Source organism: Taudactylus pleione, unplaced genomic scaffold (genome assembly GCF_031769625.1).
Source record: "Taudactylus pleione unplaced genomic scaffold, aTauple2 ptg000391l, whole genome shotgun sequence".
In the NCBI taxonomy this organism is placed as follows: Eukaryota; Metazoa; Chordata; class Amphibia; order Anura; family Myobatrachidae; genus Taudactylus; species Taudactylus pleione.
Window position 1 is genome coordinate 2,783,109 of NW_028284792.1, and position 6,872 is coordinate 2,789,980.

Below are 6,872 nucleotides of genomic sequence, written 5' to 3' on the forward strand. Positions count from 1 at the left end.
ATTCATTTCAGCTGAATTGCCTTGTAGTGCCTGAATCAATATACCAACAATCTTGTCAGTGTCTATCTGTAACACTCAGGGCTGACTCACCTTTGCAATTATATTTCTTATTCTGCATAACAAGCACATTTTCCTGCTTGCACTCAAATGCTTTGTGACCTATGTAGCACTCGCAGTCTTTGGAGTATATTTACTAAAGTGAGAGTTTTAATAAGTGGAGATGTTGCCCATAGCAACCAATCAGATTCTACCTAACATTTAATTTGCAACTTCTAGAAGATAATAGCTAGAATCTGATCGGTTGCTATGGACAACCTCTCCACTTCTAAAAACTCTCACATTAGTAGATATACCCCTTTGTGTGTAATTCAGTACTCTCAGCATTAGACTCACATGGCACGTGTTTTTGGAACTGCAGTAGCTTTGCTGTAATTAACCAGGCTGTGTTTGCTTTCAATGCCACACCTAGAAAGTCAAACTCAGGAGTTAAGTTTTGTAGCATTGCTGTAGCGATCTCTTTTTACTGACACTTTTACATGTATGATTGAGTACACATGCTGCTCAACACTAAAACCAATCATGCCCATGGCTTTCTCTACATCATCTGAGTTTGGACTATCACCAGGGTTTACTGTCACTCTCCACAACCTTTCACGCTTTAATTGCATTTCCATAGCAAAATTCCATGTTGTGTAATGTTCTACACCTTTTATCTTAATAAATCCTAGGGTTGGTGTATATTCTGTATGCATGCTTCTCACATGCATAATTTTGCAGCTACTGTACTCTAGTTAGTTTTTTACCCTGTTGTCTTCACTCTGTTTGCAGGTGTCTAAGATGGCATCTACAGTATGTGCTGCTGGGCATTCTAGTAGTTTTGGGCTTATTTAACTGTAACATGTGTGTCTTGGCCTAAAACCTGTTGGCATATGTTTGTACAAGTAACGGTGGTATGGAAGAGTGAGTATACACAACAGCTGATGTCCTGACACAACGAACAGCCCAATACTTAACTTTCTACTTCAGGGTCCATAAAAGGTCCACAGGAAACCTTGGGGTATAGGTGATGGCGAAGACATCCGGGTACCACACAGTTAAATTTTTCTCCCAGGATGCAATTGGGCCTCCCTCTGTACTCCTCCCCCAGGTCAGAGGCTCCTCAGTTTCGTTTGGTGCCTGGCCAGAGTCAGGTCACTGTATTGCAGTAGGGCTGTTGCTAACAGCCCCTGAAAATGTGAAGTTTTTTATAAGTGCGGTCAGCGCGAACAGTCCAGTGGAAGTTTGCACTACCGCATCATCACCCAGCTGGTGCTGAGATGCCGGTACTGATCCGTGCCTCTTGGCGGGCCTTGGCTAGCAGGATCCTGGATTATCCCTAGACTGTGGCTGGACACTACGGGGCGCAGGTAAGCAAATGTGACGTAGTGGTGCATACACAGTCACAGTCTTTTTCCTCCAGGGATGACAGAAAGTGTGATCAGGCACTGAGTCCTGCATCCACACTAAGCCACCTGGGACTGGGGACTGGAGTTTTGCGGAACACTCCAGCATCCCAGGGGTTAAATGCTGGCCAGGGGAGGCAATTTTCCCTGTTTAACAGCTGGCTCCTCCCCGCTGCTCAGCTCGCCTTTCCACTGCGGTCTGGCTTGATCTGTGACAGCTTCCTGCTTCTGGCTCCACCTCCCCATGAGTTCTTCGATGGTCATTCTCCTGGCTGTGTGTTGCTGATCTCGACAGGCGGTGCAGAGTACGGGTCCCCATACATACCTCTCCTCTGGTTGGTGGTCAGTGTATGTAGCACTTTTGTCCTACTAGATGCTAAGTCTCTGTAGTTGACTTAAGGAAGTGCCATTAAATGCAGGTATTGTTGTTTACTGCATTTGTTTGCGGCCATATGCTAGCGCTGTCCATCTGTTTTCTTGCTAAATTTTTGCTATCCCTGTACCTATTCTGCTATTCTGAGCCATAGCACTGGTGTGGTGTGGGTGAGGCAGAAGTCGCAAGCTGCGATGTCGTATCTGACACAGTCTGAGACGCAGTCTCTGATGCAGTCTCAGACGCAGTTCTGATGCAGTCTGAGACGCAGTTCTGACGCGGTCTCAGACGCAGTTCTGATGCAGTTCTGGCGCAGTCTCAGATGCAGTCTCAGTTATTAAGTGATGCTCTTCACTATGTCTGGCAGTGAGAGAGATATGACTAATTTAGCCCCTATTAAACTGCAATGTAAAAAATGTACGGCAGTGTTAGGGGCAGGGGACATAGCCTCTGAGAAGTTATGTTTCCGGTGTTACACTTCCCCAGATCCTTCTGAGGCTTCTGCCACTCAGCAGGAGCCACCATGGGAATGCTTTGCAAAAGCACTAACAAGGGCATTTAGCAGGCCCTCCTATGTGTCCACAGTTCAGTTTTCAACAGCAGCACCTTTTTCCAGTCCAAAACCTGCTGCAACCACCTACACCTTCACAGGTGTTGCCCCCTCAGTGGGTTAATACTAGGGGTGAGCGGGTTCGGATTTCAGAAATCCGAACCCCCCGAACCCCCCCCCGATCCGAGTCCGATCCGAGTCAGGCTCGACTTTTCCCGCCTGACTCGGATCTGAAATCGAGGCAAAACGTCATCACTCTGCCTTCCGAGTCTCGCGGGTTTTAAATCCTATATAAGGTACTCACTCGGCTGTGGACAGTGAAGAGGGAGGGTGGGAGTTAGGGCTGTGTAGTGTAGTGTAGTGTAGTGTAGTGCTGCTGTTGTCCACTACTTCAAAGTCCATAGGGGCTGGCTGTGTTGTGCTGTGCTGCTGTTGTTAATAGGGGCTGTGTCCACTACTTCAAAGTCCATAGGGGCTGGCTGGACTGTGTTGTGCAGTCAGTTCTCCATAGGGGCTGTGTCCACTCCAAAGTCCTGTGCAGTGTCCCAGTCCTAAAGGGGTGCTGTAGTGTTGTCCAGGGGGTGCTCTGTAAATCAGGGGTGCTCCCCCCAAGTGCTAAAAAAATAATATATTTTCTGTGTTTGTGAATTGTGTGCGCAGTAGCCGCACGTGCATCAACAAAGTAGTGCCAAGCGTGCGCCTGTGTCATAAGTAAAGGGCCGGCTGGCTTGACCGTTAAAGGGTGCTGTAACCCCCAAAGTACACTCCAGTCCAAACTAAAAAAAAAAATATTTTCTGTGTTTGTGAATTGTGTGCGCAGTAGCCGCACGTACATCAACAAAGTAGTGCCAAGCGTGCGCCTGTGTCATAAGTAAAGGGCCGGCTGGCTTGACCGTTAAAGGGTGCTGTAACCCCCAAAGTACACTCCAGTCCAAACCAAAAAAAAAATAATTTTCTGTGTTTGTGAATTGTGTGCGCAGTAGCCGCACGTGCATCAACAAAGTAGTGCCAAGCGTGCGCCTGTGTCATAAGTAAAGGGCCAGCTGGCTTGACCGTTAAAGGGTGCTGTAACCCCCAAAGTACACTCCAGTTCAAACCAAAAAAATAATATTTTTTGTGTGTTTGTGAATTGTGTGCGCAGTAGCCGCATGTGCATCAACAAAGTAGTGCCAAGCGTGCGCCTGTGTCATAAGTAAAGGGCCGGCTGGCTTGACCGTTAAAGGGTGCTGTAACCCCCAAAGTACACTCCAGTCCAAACCAAAAAAAAAATTATTTTCTGTGTTTGTGAATTGTGTGCGCAGTAGCCGCACGTGCATCAACAAAGGAGCAGCGCCAAGCGTGCGCCTGTGTCCCATAAGTAAAGAGCCGGCTGGCTCATTTCTTAAAGGCTGGTGTAACCCACAAAGTGCACTACTCTCCAGCAAAAATAAAGAAATATTTTCTGTGTTTAGCCGCACGTATATATCAAATCGATATAACATAAATTGAGGACCAAACTTTCTCCGATAAAAATAAAATAGAGAAAGATCAAGAACCACTTCCTCCTAGTGCTGAAGCTGCTGCCACTAGTCATGACATAGACGATAACATGCCATCAACGTCGTCTGCCAAGGCCGATGCCCAATGTCATAATAGAGGGCACATACAATCCCAAATGACAAAGTTCAGGAAAATGACCTTGAAAAAAACATTTAAATCAGCTGAAGAGAAATGTAAACTTGCCAATATGCCATTTACGACACGGAGTGGCAAGGAACGGCTATGGTCGATCCCTAGTATGTTCATGACTAGTGGTTCAGCTTCACATGACGATGGAAGCTCTCCTCCCACTAAAAAAATCAAAAGAGTTAAGTTGGCAAAAGCACAGCGAAGAACTGTGCTTTCTAAGAAGATATCACAAATCCCCAAGGAGAGTCCAAGTGTGGTGGTGGTTGCGATGCCTGACCTTCCCAGCACTGGACGGGAAGAGGTGGCTCTTTCCACCATTTGCACGCCCCCTGCAAGTGCTGAAAGGAGCACCCACAGTCCACTTGCTGATATGCAAATTGAAGATGTCACTGTTGAAGTACAACAGGATGAGGATACTGGTGTAGCTGGCGCTGAGGAGGAAGTTGGCGAGGAGGATTCTGATGGTGATGTGGTTTGTTTAAATCAGGCTCCGGGGGAGACAGTTGTTGTCCGTGGGATGAAAAAGCCCATCACGGTCATGCCTGGGCAGAAGACCAAACATTCCACCTCTTTGGTCTGGCAATATTTCTATCCAAATCCGGACAACAACTGTCTTGCCATATGTACCTTATGTAAAGGTGGAATAAGTAGGGGTAGGGATGTTAACCACCTAGGAACATCCTCCCTTATACGGCACCTGCAGCGCGTTCATAATAAGTTACTGTCAAGTTCAGAAACTTTGGCTAAGACCGTAAGCAGTCCAGGGACACCTAAATCCCATTGTCCTGTTGTATCCAAGCGCCTGCAAACCACACCGTCAACTCCCTCCTCGTCAATTTCCTCCTTAGTCAGGATCGGAAGTAGTCCTGCAGGCCATGTCACTGGCATGACTGACTCTCCTATCCGGGATTCCTCCGGAGGATCCTGCATTGCTACACCTCCTGCTGCCGCTGCTGCTGTTGCTGCTGCTGGGAGTCATTCATCATCCCAGAGAGGAAGTAGGAACACCACTACTTTTACTAAACAATTGACCCTCCAACAGTCCTTAGCGAGGAGGATGAAGTACGACAGCAGTCATCCTGAAGCAAAACGTATAACTGAGGCCTTGACTGCTATGTTGGTGTTAGACGTGCGTCCGGTATCCGCCATTAGTGCAGTGGGATTTAGACAATTGATGGAGGTAGTGTGTCCCCGGTTCCAAATCCCGTCTAGATTCCACTTCACTAGGCAGGCGATACCGAGACTGTACAGAAACGTCAGAAAAAGTGTCCTCAGTGTCCTGAAAGATGCCATTGTACCCAATGTCCACTTAACCATGGACATGTGGACAAGTGGAACAGGGCAGACTAAGGACTATATGACTGTGACAGCCCACTGGGTAGATGTATCACCTTACACAGCAACAGCAGCAGCGTCACCAGTCGCAGCATCTCAGAAACGCCAGCTCGTTCCAAGGCAGGCTACGCTGTGTATCACCGGTTTCAGTAAGAGGCACACCGCCGACAACCTCTTAGAGAAACTGAGGGAAATCATCGCCCAGTGGCTTACCCCACTTAGACTCTCCTGGGGATTTGTGATATCTGACAACGCCACCAATATTGTGCGGGCATTACATCTGGGCAAATTCCAGCACGTCCCATGTTTTGCTCACACAATAAACTTGGTGCTGCAGAATTTTCTGAAAAGCGACAGGGGCGTGCAGGAGACGCTTTGGGTGGCCCGACTGCGTGCCGAAGACTGGAGCGCCAGCAAACACTCTTGAACCTGCCCCGCCATCACCTGAAGCAAGAGGTTGTGATGCGGTGGAACTCAACCCTCTATATGCTTCAGAGGATGGAGGAGCAGCAAAAGGCCATTCAAGCCTATACATCCACCTATGACATAGGCAAAGGAGGGGGTATGCACCTGACTCAAGCGCAGTGGAGAATGATTTCCGTGTTGTGCAAGGTTCTCCAGCCCTTCGAACTTGCCACACGTGAAGTCAGTTCAGACACTGCCAGCTTGAGTCAGGTCATTCCCCTCATCAGGCTTTTGCAGAAGCAGCTGGAGAAAGTGAAGGAGGAGCTAAGACGGAGCGATTCCGCTCGGCATGTGGGACTTGTGGATGAAGCCCTTCATTCACTTTGCCAGGATTCCAGGGTGGTCAATCTGTTGAAATCAGACCACTACATTTTGGCCACCGTGCTCGATCCTAGGTTTAAAGCCTATGTGGTGTCTCTCTTTCCGGCCGACACAAGCCTGCAGAGGTGCAAAGACCTGCTGGTGAACACACTGTCAGCTGAAGCGGAACGTGACACGTCAACAGCTCCTTCTTCATTTTCTCCCGCAACTGGGGCTGCCAGGAAAAAACTTAGCTATCCTAAGCAACCCGATGGCGGTGATGCAGGGCAGGCAGGACCAAGTTTGGACATCTGGTCCGGACTGAAGGACCTGGCAACAATTTCTGACATGTCTACTGTCACTGCATATGATACTGTCACCATTGACAGAATGGTGGAGGATTACATCGGTGACAGCATCCAAGTAGGCATGTCAGACAGTCCATACCTATACTGGCAGGAAAAAGAGGCAATTTGGAGGCCCCTGTACAAACTGGCTCTATTTTACCTGAGTTGCCCCCCCTCCAGTGTGTACTCCGAAAGAGTGTTTAGTGCAGCCGGGAACCTTGTCAGCGAAAGGCGTAGGAGGTTGCTTCCACAGAATGTGGAGAAGATGATGTTCATCAAAATGAATTATCAGCTCTTCCAGGGAGACCAGCCTCCAGAACGTACAGAGGGACCTGTGGTGGTGGATTCAAGTGGGGACGAGTTAATACTTTGTGAGGATGAGGATGTACACA